The 15,805-nt window shown below is 37.7% G+C and overlaps 1 long non-coding RNA gene across 2 annotated transcripts in view; it reads left to right on the top strand.

Moving 5' to 3' along the window:
- Window positions 1-2,760: 2,760 nt before the first annotated feature.
- LOC119508218 overlaps window positions 2,761-15,805 on the top strand; it is a 39,509-nt gene continuing 26,464 nt past the window's right edge. The window contains exon 1 of one of the 2 annotated variants that reach the window (XR_005211431.1): window positions 2,761-2,883. This is a non-coding gene — a long non-coding RNA (uncharacterized LOC119508218). The remainder of the gene's footprint in view (window positions 2,884-15,805) is intronic. The other variant, XR_005211430.1, reaches the window with a different exon arrangement.

The raw sequence follows: 15,805 nt of genomic DNA, 5'->3' as shown, positions 1-15,805 counted from the left end.
GAGGTGATTCATTTTTGGTTTCTAAAACCACTTACACATGCGCACAGCTATGACCATAAATGCATGGTTAGCGGCAAGGCCTGGATGCTAGTCCTGCCTCTGATCAATCCACTCACTGAGCGATCTTGGCCAAGTCACTTCCTCTTTCTGAATCTGAGTTTCCTTGTCTATCAAGGGAAGAGGTTAGACTCTTTCAAATTCAGTTGGAGGAAAACCCAAATTAAACTGACTTGGGAAAAAAAATAACAGTGTTTGTGTGTGTATGGGCATATGTGTCTGTGTGTGTTGGAGGAAGGGAGTGTTTATTGCCTCATGCAACTTAAAAGACCAGCTGTAAAAGTAGCTTTAGGTACAGCTTCATCGGCTTCCAGGACCTGGTCTCTTACTCCACATTAGCTTTACTCCATATTGGCTTCGTGGTCAGGCTTCAACCTGTGGCAAAACAATTGCTAGCAAATTCAACCCTATGTCCTCCCAGGTTCAAGTCCAAGGGTAAAAAGGAATTTCTCTTAGAAATTAGAGCAAGAGTTCTGGATCTATCCCTGGACCAATCAGTGAGCCAGAGAGATAGAACATGTGAATGGGCCAGGCCAGAGTTGCACATCCTGGAGCCAGGAATAGAGTCATCTCCACCCAAACCACCTGGGTTGAGAGTTGGAGAGAGGTGGGTCCCAAAATGGAAATTCAGGTGCCTTTACCAAAAACAGTAAGAAATATCTCATATAGACTATGATTACTAATGTAAATTCTGGTTCCAAATTTGTATGACTCCATAAGAGATTCATTCAAAAACATTCAGAAATAAATGTGAAATATTTTTATTTGGTATTCATGAATCTTGCTGAAATTAATTTGGATTCTTAATAAGAGGAAAACATTTTAAAGTGATATCTTGTGAATGGTGAGTAAAGTTGTGAAGTAATGAAGTAATTGGTTATTCAAATGTTTGACCCCAAGCAAACTCTATAGTAACAATGAATTCATTCCTCTAGAATAAATATATCAGGCAAAATTCTCAGACAGATTCCAATATTAAGATACTGAAAGGCGAATCTCATGCCATTATAAAGATACAAGAGACCATGTTCCTTCCTCTATTATGAAAAACTGCACAAAGTAAAAATTACATGAAAATTTGCAGCAGAAAACTCACCAAAGGCAATTAGGTGCTGAGTGCTTATTGGGGAGAAAAACAGGGTAATTACAAGGAGAATTGAGGCTGGTATGAAAGGAGAGGCTGGTATTAAAGGAGAGACCTGATTTTAAAAAATGTGTTCAGAATCCAAATATGGTCCATGGGATTTTTAAAATACTGTACAAATAGCAAAAGTTTGCTTTGAGGGAATCCATTGAAATAAGCATTTGCTGTTTGCAGCCTGGACCTCTGCCTGACAAGGATTCACAGGGGCCTTCTGGGTTCAGGGGTACAAAAGGCTACAGATCGGGCCTTGGGGTATGGTGAGTGCCCTTTTCAGAAGTCAAGGCTATAGAGGTGATCAGAGAAATGCATGGACTAAGACTAAGATTTCTGTGACAGACAGTGATTGTCCACAACATGTTATTATGCAGCTTCCTTTCCTTGAGTGTGATCAGACACAGTTTCTCTAGGCAGCTTATTAAATGATTGACGGATACCCTGTCAGCTGACACAAGTACAGGAAAATGGGAGGAAAGCGGATGGATTAAACAATAGGCATCATGTTTAAGTAAACCAGTATCATTCTCTTCACAGCTCCCAGAAGGTCCAGGGGTGTTATGCTTAGAATGGCAGGCAGACCCTTGCTCACTTTTACATGTCATGCTATAACAGATCCCTGGCTTGAAAAGAGGGGGCTAGGAATCGGGGAGGTGGGGGAAGGGTGAGGGTAGGAGTCCTGGTTCAGACTCCACCACTGACTCATTGAAAGATCCCAGAAAACTCACTTGCCTTCAGGGCCTTGGTTTCCCCGTTTATCTAGAGATGGTGGGCTACACAAAGTGTGTTGACTGAGCAAAGTCTGGAGCCTTGTGCCACTAGCAGTAAATAACCAGGCCAAGATAAGGTTATAGTGCAACGGACTTGAAATTTTATCTAGAAAAGTGAGTGTTAAGCTTGTTTGAGTCCCACATACTTAAAATGTTCACACGAGGTTTTTCAAAAGGCAAAGGCCAAAAACACACAAGAGAAGTTGCTCAGTTGAAGTGGACTGAGGACTCAGAACCCTGCCAACTTGGCTTCCTCTCCACTCAGGCCTCAGCAGCTCCTGAGGGGGCTCTGAAGAGGCAAAAATTAAGAACTGCTTGAAAATCACTCACTTTATAGATGAGAGCAGTGAAGCTGTGAAGAGTAATTAATTGACTTGGAGCTAGTTAATGGAAAGCTGTGATGAAAACCTAGGGAACGTGACCTCTGGTCTAGTGCTCACTGTTAGACGTCAGGTGATGCCTTTAATGAAGAGTGGCCAAGTCCAGAAGGCACAATCGGGCTTTTCAAAATGAGCCTGAGACTTGATTCCCCACAATATGTTGTCTACCTAACCCAAAAACCTCCAGCTACAAACAATGAGAAATGCTGGGTAGACAATAACAAATGTTGTCTTAAATGCAAAATTGAGCTCACAGGAAAAAAAGTGATTTCCTAGTTTCTAAAATTAAAGAGAGACTGAAACTAGAATTGTTAGTGTGTGAGAGCTAATGTGGCAGATAGATGCCCTGGAGCGGGAATGGGAGGTGGGGGTTGTGAAAATCTCAGCAACAAAGGGCTTGGACTTTAGTCCTCGTCAGAAACAAGAAATGAACTCTTAAGCCAGAGCAAACAGAGAGTTAGAACTAAGTTCTTCATTAGGCTATGTCCTCATGGTAAAGGTGGCCTAGAAATAATCTACTCTTTAGCACAGAGAGATGGTAAGAAAGTCTATTCCCACCTGGATTTGGGAGTGGGTGGGAAATGCGGAAGTCTCCATAAGAATTTGCAACTGCAAGTCTGTGCCTTATAAAGCCTTGGGATTAATTTGACATTGTCAGCAGCATCCAAGAAGCACAGAACATAGAAATTAATATTTTTTTTAAATGGCAGATTGGCAGCGATAACTGTAGTTACCAGCCCTTGGTCTAGAATATTTTATGTAAAACTGTTCCTGAAATTTGATAGAACTTGCTTAAAAATTATCTGACCTGAGTGCATGTATGTGTGTTGAGTAGATTTTTAACTGCAGTTTCAATTTCACTAATGGTTATATATCTATTAGATGTTCTGTTAATTTTCAATTCAAAACGAATAACCTCAGTAATTTTTGCCATCTTAGTAAAATGTTTATTTCATCAAAGTTTACAAATTTGATTGGCATAGTGTTGTTTGTATTCCATTGTGACTTTTATGTCTCTCAATTTTAGCATTATGTTCCATTTTCCGTTCTTAATTATCTTTTTTTCTTCCTCATTTTTGTGGTTAATCTTGCAAAATGTTTCTCTTTTTCATCAATATTTTCCAAGAATTATCTTTTGGTTCTATTAGTATTCTTTATTTTCTCTTTCTTTTCAATTTCATCAATCTTGGCTTTCATCTTTTTTATTTCCTCTCTTCTACTAATTTTCAGTTTGTATTTTTTTTTTTTTTTTCTATTTTCATGTGTGGGCCATACCATACCTGATGTAATGCTGTGTCATAGCACAGAAGTGGCCATAGACAATACATAAACAAATATATAGACAAACGGTCACAGCTGTGTTCCAATAAAATTCTATTTACCAAAACAGGAAATGGGCTGAATTTCACCCATGAGCTATAGTTCGACATCCCCTGTTTTAAACAACAGAAAAAGAGGAAACTCTCCCCAACTCATTTAATTAACTATTAAACTATTAAATACAAAAATCCAGCAAGGATTAGAAAGAAAACAAAGGTGAATGTTGCTTCTGAATATAGACGCAAAAATCCTACATAAAACATTAGCAAAATGAATATAGCAGAATTAAAAGAAAATAAATAATACAGTATGATGAAACAAGGATTGTCCCAGGATTTTAAGAATGATCTAATATTGGAAAATCTACCAATGTATTGTATTTAGTATAATTGCAATCAAAATCCCAATAAAATTTTTCAGGAAACTTGATGAGTTGATCTTCAAATTTACTTAGCAGGCCAAGAATGGCCAAGACTGTTTTTAAGGAAAACAATAAATGAGGATTATAGAAATTGACTTACTATGAGACTATAATAATTAAAACATGGGATACTGGCTCACGGAGCTCACAAACATATGGGAGTTGACACATGACAGAGAGTTGGTATTACAAATCAAATAGTGAAAAATATACTTTTTAATAAATGGTGCTGAAAATTCTGGCAATCCATGTAGCAAAATACGAAAATATATCTCCAACTCATGAATAAAAATTAATTCCGCATAATATCCTAAATGTAGGAAGCATTCTTTAACATTTTGGAGAATATCTTTACGATTTTAAGAAAAAAACTGTTTACTTATTCAGGTCTTTAAAAAGCCAAAACAATAAAGGAAATTTTTTAATTTGACTACATTAAAATTAAAAGCTTTATTAAAAAAGACATAATGAACAATGTAAAAAGGCAAATCATAGACTCAGAGAAGACAATAACCCAATAAAACTTTATGAAAAAAACACAAACAATACAAGAGAAAAATGTGTAGTTGATAAGAACTGAGAAACTGTGGAGGACAAAATCCAAATGGCCACTGAATGTATAAAATAATGATTCACCTCACTAGTAATCAGAGAAATATCATTCATTGAAAATTCTATTAAAATGAATAAAAGTAGAAAAATGAAATGCAATTTAACATCCCTCAGAGTTGCAAAATATGAAATGTCTAATAAACCTAGTGATTGATGTGTGGAAAAGTAGGACTTTTTAAAGAGGTATGACTTCATAACGTCATGCCCAGAGTGTTTGGAGCACTTCCGAAATGGGAATGTCTGGAAAAATGAGAATTCCAAAGAGTGGCTGCTGGTAGACAAATTTGATCTCTGTGGTAGTTTGGTGCCGTTATGTACCCCAGAGAAGGCCACGTTCTTTTAATCCATTCTTGTGGGTGCAGACCTATTACGGGTGGGACCTTTTGGTTAGCTTGTTTCAATTGGGATGTTACCCTTCCAATTCAAGATGGGTCTTAATCCTTTACTAGAGCCCTTTATGAGAGGATAAAAGGCAGAAACACAGAGAGAGAGAAACACCCACAGAAACTGAAAGAGCCAGAACCTGAAAGCCATGAAACCCAAGAGAGAAGGATCAGCAGACGTCAGCCATGTGTCTTCCCATGTGACAGAGGAACCCCTGATGCCATCAGCTTTTGTTCAGAGAATGTATCGTCCTGTAGATGCCTTAACTGGGACATATTCATGGACTTAGAACCATAAATTTGCAAGTTAATAAATCCCCATTGCAAAAATCAATCCATTTCTGGTATATTGCATTGCAGCAGCTTTAGCAAACCAAAACAGCCTCTTTCACCATCATGCCTGGTTTGGTACAAAAAAACTTGCCAGATCTTAAACAAGAACTCTTCTGTGCTGTGGGTGGGGGTGTAAATCAGTTGAACCCCTTTGAAGATGAGTTGGATAATAGGAAAGTTAAAGATGTGTATACATTATGATACACAATGATTAAAAATTTCACTTTTATTGTCTACCCTACAAAAATGTTCACAAATATTCACAAAGAAACAGCCTCTTTATGTTCATTACACTGTTGTTTACAATAGAAAAAAAACTGGAAAAAACCTATCTACTAGAAAACATTAATTAATTAAAGTATACACTGGAATTCTATATAGCTATAAAAAATAAAATTACATTAAAATTAAAATAAATTAAATTTAAATTGCATAAATTGACATGAACAGAACAAAAACACCATACGAAATGCAGAAAGCAATCAGAAAAAGGATAATATTCATAAAAATACGCATATATAGTAAAGTATAAGAAGATACTTGAGAAAGGTAAAAACAATCTTCTGGAGTAGGAGGAACAAGGGTAATGGAAGTTAGGTTATTTATCTATCTGTAATGTTTTATTTCCTAAAAAGTAAAAATAAAAAGAGAAAGAGAGGAAACTTGAATCAAATACAACAATGGTTTGACATTTGGGTATGTTATTTTTCAGGATGTTTGAAATATTTAATAATTAAAATTATTTTTTTCAAAGAGCCTTGAAGTAATATATGAACTTTTAATTGCAAAAACTCTTATTTACATCTGCAAATTATTTCCTTTGAATCAAATACAGCAATGGTTTGACATTTGGGTATGTTATTTTTCAGGATGTTTGAAATATTTCATAATTAAAATTATTTTTTTAAAAGGGCCGTGAAGTAATATGTGTACTTTTAATTGCAAAAACTCTTATTTACATCTGCAAATTATTTCCTTTTTAATAAACAATTTTCCAAAGAACAGTGATGACAATAAAAGAGACATGAGGAAAGGAAAGGAGAGTGCAAAGCCCACACTGGTGGTCCCTGGATGGAAAGATAGAGACACAAATAATGAGTTCTCCACATCCACAGGTACATAGTAGAGAAGTGGGTGTGTTCCCCATAGAATTCTGAGGTGAACACCCCTTCTTCTTGAAGCCTGCTTTCATCCCTTCTGGGGGGTAGATTTCAACATATAAAGTAATAGTTAGGAACCTACCAGTCCTAGCTTTCACACTCCCTCCCAGGTTGGAGCTCCTGACATCTCCCATCTCCCTATTCATCTTCTCTACATTCTAGACCCTTTGTCTTGATGGATGGACTTTACTTGTTTTTTATTTTGTTTTTTGTTTTTTTGGGTAATGTATACTTAATATTTGAGCTAAAATACATCATCCTAAATAATTTACAGGAGAAAATTTATGTGGATGGAAGGATGGATGGAGAGCTGATGGGTAGGTTCATAGATACATAGATAATCAGAGTAATGAATGTAATAGAAATATATTAAATGCCACAGTTTGAGGACTAAGTCCCACAGTTTCTGGTTTCTATAAGGTAAGGACAATTGATTTTGGGAGGAAGGAGGAGTTAAAGCAGCTGGCCCAATCTCCATTTCTCCCCCAATGGCTGGGAGGAAAGAAGACAGGTGGCCTTGACTAATCTGTTATCATGCTGATGACTATCTTCCCAGTGAATAGACAAATAATCTTTGTTAGGAGGAGGAAAGTTCTTAAATATGTGATGCTCTTGGCAGGAAGTCTCAGGATTAAGATTAATTGTACTAAGTGTGAAAGGTAGAATAATATCTCAGCTCCTGCAAAGAAGTCCATACCCTAATCTTGGAATATGTGCAGATCAACTTTAATTAACAAAGACAGCAGTCCACAGTCCCAATCTCCCCCAAATATCAAAATACAGTCCCTAAAAACCTTGACTTTCATGATAACCTACAGTACATCATGCCAGTTCACTATATTGACAAGATCACAATAACTGGACTTGATGAGCAGAAAGTAACACATACCTGAGATGCAAGACACATGCATGCCAAGGTTTGGCAACAATCTTCACAAATAATCAGGGAACTGCTACATCAGTGAAGTTTTCAGGGGTTCATTGGCCTTGGTATTATCTCTAAAGTAAAAGGCAAATTATTATACCGTATACCTCCTACTACTTAGCAAAGCACTTAGTAGGGCTCTTGAATTTTGGAGGCAATATATACTGGACTTTGGAAACTTGATCATACTAATACACTAAAAACTACCAAATCCCTTTGGATTTGTCTTTCTCAAGCAAACAGATAATAGATAACAAAACAACAGAGGCTCTCTGTAGAAAGTTAAAGAAGTCAAGGCTCTCCTGGATTCTTTCATGTGGATTAAGGAAATAGCTTTCCACGTGACCTGACTTCTACTTCTGCTCACCAATTGTCTATTCACACAACATCCAGGGTCATCCTTTTTAAACAAAAATCAGGTTGTGTTTCTCCTCTTCTCACAACTTTCCAATTACACATCCCCATCACATTCCAAATAGAATCCCATGTCCTTCCCACCAGCTGTCATCTGGGCCATGACTACTTCTCTGACCCTTTGCCCTCCTTTACTCATCCCGAGCCTCCCTGGTCTTCTTGCTACTCCCCCAATATTTCCATGACTTAATCCTTACTTGATTTAAGTCTTTACTTAAGTGTTGCTTCCTCGGTGTGGTCTACTCTGACCACCACCTTTATTTACTACCCCTATACTCTGCATTAGCTTTTTTCATTGCCCCTTATCACTACCAAACCTCATATATTATTTGTTTAATGTTAGTCTTGCCCATTGGAGAGGGCAGAGATTTTTCCCTGTTATCTCCATATCATCAGCAACAAGAACAATGCTAGAACAGTATTTGGGATATGGTGGTGGCCCAGTTAATATTTGTTGAATGCCTCAACACTGCTGGTTTTGTAGTGTTACTGGTAACAAGATTCTATCATCTTCTTTTAGAAGTTCTCCTTCCAGTTAAGTTTTACATTGAGAATGAGTGGTTCAAAACCTGTATGATTATGTATTTTTGATATATTTTTTGAAATTCCTTTTTTTAGGTTAAAAAATTAACACAATTAAAAAAAAAAAAAAATCCCTCTCCTATCTCACTCTTGTTCTCCACCCCTCTTCCAGGATACCAACATTAACTACTGAAGTGTTTCATTCCATGCCTTTGTCCATGAAAATACCAGCATAAGGATACATATTAATTTTCTTTTAATTTTGGTAATCTTAGGGAAAGTAAAACCAAAAAAACCGTAGGGAAATTGAATGGGGAACACGCACATATTAAAATTTCTGTAAATTTATCACAGGATGATCTTTACAAGATCTTTCCATGGCTTCCATCTAGGGAATAAACACTATCCACATAATGTATTATTTGCTGAGAAATCTTTGCAAATTGAAGCCTCAGCAGCCATCTGTGACAACAGAAAGCAGAAGACTGAAGAGCATATAGGAAAAGACTGAACCACTGAAACTGAGGTGAATGGTGACCACAAATACGAGCCTACAGGAACACCACACTGTGGCAATCTGTTCCTCACAATTTAGCTGGCTAGGATCCAATTTTGCCAGGTGTGGATGACAGCAGGTGCTGACTAGTAGCTGGTAACTAGACTCTCAGGCCAGGTTTCTGAGGCTGCTGCTGCTGACACCTCCTCACTGTGTATTCAAAAACAACTCTCCCCTGCTTAACGCAATCACAGGCCCACAACTCCCTGATCCAAAGCACAAACTGACCTTTGAAATTGGAGTAATGCATCCATTTGTGTTGAACTTCATGCTCACTCTATTCAGAGTTCACAAAGGCCAATGTCTGGGCTCTCTTGGGATGAGGACCAGTGGGCTCTGATGCAGGTTTGTAAATCCTGGATTTTGAGAGACATCATTGTCTTAGTTTGCCAGGCTGCCAGGACAAATACCACACAATGTGTTGGCTTAAACAATGTGATCTGATTGTCTCATGGTTTCAGAGGCTAGAAGTCCAAATCAAGGCATCTGCAAGTTCCTGCTTTCTCCTGGGGGCAGCAGTATTCTGGTGCCAGCTTGCTACAATACTTGGGGTTCCTTGGCTTGCATCTCTGTCTTCTGTTACATGGTGATCTCTCTCCTTGTATCTGCTCTTCAGGTTTCCACTGATTTCCAGCTTCTTCCTGTATGGCTGTCACAGACTTTTTATAAGGCCTCCAGTAATATGGACTAAAGCCCACAGTGATTTGATTGGGCCACAAATGAAAAAAAATAACATCTTCATTAAGTCCTCTTAACAAATGTGTTCATACCCAGAGGAACCTGGATTAAGATTAAGAACAGTCTTTGTTGGGTGCCTAATTCATTCTATCATATGCATGATATATTGATAAGTAACAAAGAGAATCTATACTTTCTCAGTCCTGAACTCATATTGTTGTGCATATTTCTGCTTTGAGCTCATTTATATAATCAATTACCCAATTTAAGCCTCCAGCCTTAAGTCTCAGTAGAGGACAGTGTATGATTAGGCTCCAAATCGTTACTCCAAAACACTTATACCATGAGCTTCATATTTATTTTTCCATTCCCATCATTTCTATTGGAGAAAATTAAAAGGGATAAGGCATAGAGAAATCTGAAATTTTGTGAGACTAGGCACACCAACTTTTAAGATTCAGGGGCCTTAGCTATATTGCTAAGTTAAGTATAAGTTGTCCCATCTTCTCTGCCTAGTCAAGCATTTGATAACGAACTTCTGGTGAGTATATCCCATATCCCACCTCCCCTGACACCTAGAGAGCATACTCCCTAGTTGGTTGGGGAAAAGCCTAAGCTACATTTGCATAGATTAATGAATCTAAGATTATACTGAAACAGTCATATTGTGTTGGTTTTATTTTGAAGAATCCAATCTAGACATTTCTATGGTTTCCAAAAAGCCTGCCTTACCATTCTAGAGTCAGGATTGCACAATGTCTACCAACTGGTCAGGGACCAATTAATGACATTATTGTAATTAATTAATTGCATTGTGATAGACACGAAGTAATTCTTTATAGCAATTTTTAAATGTTATGGTGATCTATAGTTATTGTTACTGAAAGTGATAAGTAAAAAAATGAAGAAGGTTACAGAACTGTAGGTGTAAAACTATTTTTCTATATCTATATGCATGTGGGTGTGTGTACATACATACACAGAAAGACATCAGGAAAGATATCCAAAGAAATTTGCTCATTCAATCACAAATACTTTCTATGTCAGATATTGTTCCAGATGCTGGGGAGAGCAGTAGAGAACAAAACAAAGTCCTATCTTGATGGAGTTTATATTTAATAACAACAGGGAAAGAAAAATCAAATAAAGTAAGTAAATGAATGGCATCTCAGACAGTGATAGATAGGTACTTTGGAGAAAAATAAATCCAGGTGTACCGTATCATGATTTGTTGTCACTTTGACTAAGGCTGATGTCTTAGTTTGCCAGGACTGCTATGACAAATACACACACTGGTTGGCTTAAACAACCAGAAATTATGGGCTCACAGTTTGGAGGACAGAAATCTAATATCAAGGTATCCACAGGCCATGTTTTCTCCCTGTCTTAGTTTCCAGGCCATTATGACAAGTATCACACCATGGGCTGGATTCAACAATAGGAATTTGTTGGCTCATGGTTTCAAAGGCCAGAAGTTCAAATCAAGGCATTTGCTAAAAGGCTTGCTTTCTCTCAGGGCCGTAGCATTCAGGCTGGTTTGTAATCCTTGGTTTCCTTGGCTTCCCATTACATGGTGATGCCCTCTCCTTTCTCTACTGGGTTCCTTTGAATTTCAGCTTCTGGCTACTCCTTGTGACTTTCTTTCCTACTGTGTCTGAATTTCTTCTGTTTCTAAAGGACACCAATAATCCAGATTAATTCCTACCCTCATTCAGTTGGGCAAATGTTAACTAAAAATAACATTTCCAAGAAATCCTATCTACATTGGGGGTTCACACCCAACAAGAATGAGATTAAGATTAAGACTATGTTTTTTTCTAGGATATATAATCCAATCTACCACACCAGAGTCTATAGCATTCTGGTGCTGGCTTGTTGGCAATCTTTGGGGTCCCTGGCTTATAGATGCATCTCTGCATCTCTTTCCCTATTATGTAATGTAATATATAATATAATGTAATATAATATAATATAATATAACATAATATACTATAACATAATCTCTCTGATTAAGACCCTGAATCAATTTTGCCTCTTCCAAATAGGATAATCGAAGATACTATTTACAAATGTGTACATACCCACATGTCTCTGTGTGGGACCTATTTCAATCTACCATACCTGGGAATTATATTTCACAGAATCCCTTTCCCTATAGGACTTTGGGTTGGAGTTGGTCATAAAAACAGAACTGGCATGATATTTTAGGAGGCAGAAATTATGAAGTGGCAATCACTTTTGGGAAGTCATGACTGTCAGACAGAGTGACAGACAGATGTACATGTGTCTGGTGGGCTTCAGTTTCCTATGCATGTTCTTCACTGCTGGCCCCACTGACCAATAGCAGCCACAAGGCAACTACCAAACTATTACCTACAGTCCTCTCAGAGGCATTCTACTACATTTCCCTAAGCCATTAACACTCCCCACTCCTAGATAACTAGTTTACATCTTCCCTTCTTCCTCCCTTACTTTCTGTTTCACTAAGAAATTAAGAGAACTTCCACGTTTCCACAACTACATCTACTAAGAAGATATCATTTGAATCCATATGTTCTGCTTTCCCATCTGCAGCTAGAAGCTCACCAATTCTCTCTCTTTTCTGAGAATGCAGGAAGACTGCATTTTCCAGCCTTTCTTGTCATCAGGGTAAAGCATAGGGATTAATGATAGCAAAGGAACATGGGTAAAAGTAATGAAAGGCATTTTTAGAACTGGCCCTTGAAATCTCCCTTGAGATTCTTGGCCACTCTTTCTACCCCATCTGCATGGCTGGAAGTGAAGGATTCCAGTAAGGCAGAACCACACCATGGAAGGAGTCTCAGGCCTGGAGTCACTTCTTGGAGGGGTGCTACCCAAGACGGCCTCCCAAGCTGCACTGGACTATGGTATGAGAGAGAAATAGACTATTGTTTTAAGCTACTAAGATTAATTGATAATTTCACAGTGTCTAATAAGTATGACCCTGATTAGTATATCTCCAGTCACTCTAGATGAACCGTCCATACTCCTACCTGAGGCCAGCCCCTCCAGCTGTACACCAGACCTCATTGTCTTTTCCCTACCCAAGGGCAAAGCTTCAAAGACTGTCCCACTCCTGCCCAGATAATCAATTTCTCCCTCCCTACTGAATTAATCCCAGTAAATAAATATACTGCAATATTTCCTATTTTTAAAAATGACAAACAGTGCTTTTATCTGGGTGATGAGAATTTTTAAACAGATTACTATTTTTTTTCTCTCCCCTGTATTACTTAAATAAATCCTTTTTACAGAAACAAAACAGAAAACATTCATCACCACTGAAGAAGTCTTCAGAGTACATGACATTACCAATGATCTCCCCTTTCTTTCAAGGGCTGGGCATTCCCGGGGGCTCCTCCATTCATTCATAAGCAGGCCAAGAGCCTGACTCTCAGAACCTACTCACTGCATTGAGTCTCTCAACATTCACAAAGAACACAAGGAAATGGAAAAGAGAAACATTCATCAACAGCCACTCCTTCTCCCCTAACTAGCTGCAGACTCTCCTGGCCTGGTTTCTTCAAAACCATATATATTTATGATTTCATACTGTGTTAGTCAGGGTTCTCCAGAGGAACAGAACTGATATAATATATATGCAAATATTAAAAGATGTATTATAGGAATTGGCTCACATGACCATAGGGACTGGCAAGTCCAAATTCTGTAGGGCAAGGCACAAATTGGACACTCCGATGAAGGTGAAGTTTAATTTCCTAGGAGAAGCTGGCTGGATGAACTAGTGGCAGGGATTCTTTCTGATTTCTGAAATCCTCAGTTCTCGCTTTAAGACCCCCAACTGATTGGATGAGACTCTTCTCATTGCTGAGGGCAATCTCCTTGTTGATTGTAGATGCAATCAGCCATAGATGTAATCAACTGACTATAGATGCACTCTATCCATGAAATAACCTAACTGTAACAATTAGGCCTGGGCTTGCTCAACCAAACAACTGGACATCATAACCTAGCCAAGTTTACACATGAAATTAATGATCACACACACAGATATATATACACATACATAGAAATACACACACATATATATATATATAATTTCAAGTAATTTACATCTCAATAATTTCAAAAACATTCTATTTACTTCCATCCAAATCAATAAAGTACCCCTCCTTGGTTTTGCAACCTAACCCCCTGGCACAATCTAGTGCTTGAAAGAGTCCTTGGAAGAGTTAAAAGAGATAAAATTTTTTAATTTTTAAAATCTAAAGAGAAAATGTTTTCTAAACAGAAACAAATTAATTTCTTCACATTGACATTTCAGTAATGGGCATCAGCTGCTGTTGTATACACACTTAATTCACAGAAGCAATTCTTTGGGGAGAATTTTTAAACTGCCTGCCAGTCCCGAAATCAAGTGTTCCTGTTTCATTTGGACAGGGGTCAGAGCTTCTACAGTTTTCCTAAATGTTTTATTGCAGATTGAGCAGGGCCCAGGGTATATCAGCTTGACTGACCACTGTAGAAATTCTGAAGAATGTCAGTCTGTTACCCCCCATCCCCCCCACCACCACCACTCGTTATTCAGCTAGAAGTCTGTTTGCTGTCAGTCTTCGGGGGATAGAATAGCTTTTGGACAAAACAAGTCAGACAACACCCTGCTGCCCTGCAGATTCCTGCTGTCAACCGTGACTCTGGGCCACACCAAATGTCATCCCTAAGGAAACAAACAAGAACCCAAAGAGCAGAGGTGGCCGCAGCCTCTATTCCAGTGACATTCTTCTTCATAAGAATATTGGCTAAAACTTAGGTTAAGAATAGCCATTAAGGCAGTAACACTTCAATGCTTTTTTACTACTTTGTGTTTAATTCGTTTTTAATTTAAACTCAGAAAGATAACTTTATTAGCAAACATGGAACCTTACTTGCTACTTTGGGGAGCAAAAATTCTGTCTTCACCACATGTCTCAGAGTTTGTGTCTAGCAGAGATGAGCACTCTAAATTTAGGGGGCAGACACATTCTCATGTAAAACACCAGAGGAAAATGCCTGCAGGTCTCGTTTCCTTAATAAAGAGAGTTAATCAATTTCAATTCAGTCAATCAACAGGCATAAATTCAACACTTGCCATGTGCCTAACTTGCAGATCTGGTAGGAACAAAGCTTTGAGTTGGATTTGAGTCAGAAACAGCCAGGGGCATCTTTATTCCAATATCAGCAGCTGTAGGGGAGAAGAGAAAGCAGAACTGATTCCTCTCCTCCCAGAGTTTTATGGAATATATTTATATATGAGGAGGTCAAAGAAAGGAAAGAGGGAAAAGCTAGGTAAAACTGGTGCGGTAGGTCATACAGTTTAAGTGAAATAGAGCAATCATATTTCATGAAATTATATTATTCCTTTTAATAAATGTATTTTATTATGACAAGTAGATCTCTATATGTTTGACAAACTTTTTGATTTAAGATAAGCCTTGGGGTTAAGGAGCTACATTTCCAATAGGCCCCGTCACTATAGTACAACAACTTGATGACAAGAGTCCATTTCTTTGTAATGAATATCAGGAAAATATAACAGAGAAAGTCTTTAACTTATGATAAGCGATAGTCAAATTCAATCTTATCTAAGACCTTCTCCTAAGCCTAATTAATCAATTAATATAATTCTGGGTTTAGCGCACTAAGTCAAAAACTATCTTTAACCTTCAACATTCTTATCAGCATGCAGAAAGGAAATTTAAGGAACAGTGCCTGAATATACGAAGAGATTTTTGTCCAAATGATTGCTTCCTTTGCAAACTTCTATACCCACAATAAAACTGTGGCTTCTACTCAGGGATAAGTAAGACAAGACTTATAGGCAACTGTATTTCACACTTCTCTTCTCAAAGGAAAGATACTTTCTGATTCCACAGAAGGAACAAACGATACAGAAATGCAGGACATACTCCCTGCCCTCAAGAAGCTCCTGAAAAAATCTAACATTTGACAATGAGAAGTCAATTAAGGGTTCATCCACCTTACTCTAACTAAAATAGGAAATCAGAAAAAAAGGATTTTAGTGCAGCTGGAAGAGTTGGAGGAAATGGAATTTGAGTGAATCTTTTCTCAATGGCTTTATTTGGTTTTCTGGCTTCTTTCCATATGCCCAGTTAAG

The sequence above is a fragment of the Choloepus didactylus genome, chromosome 13, assembly GCF_015220235.1.
Source record: "Choloepus didactylus isolate mChoDid1 chromosome 13, mChoDid1.pri, whole genome shotgun sequence".
NCBI lineage: Eukaryota > Metazoa > Chordata > Mammalia > Pilosa > Megalonychidae > Choloepus > Choloepus didactylus.
The sequence above is the reverse complement of the archived record's forward strand: the minus strand, read 5'-3'. Positions and strand labels throughout refer to the sequence as shown.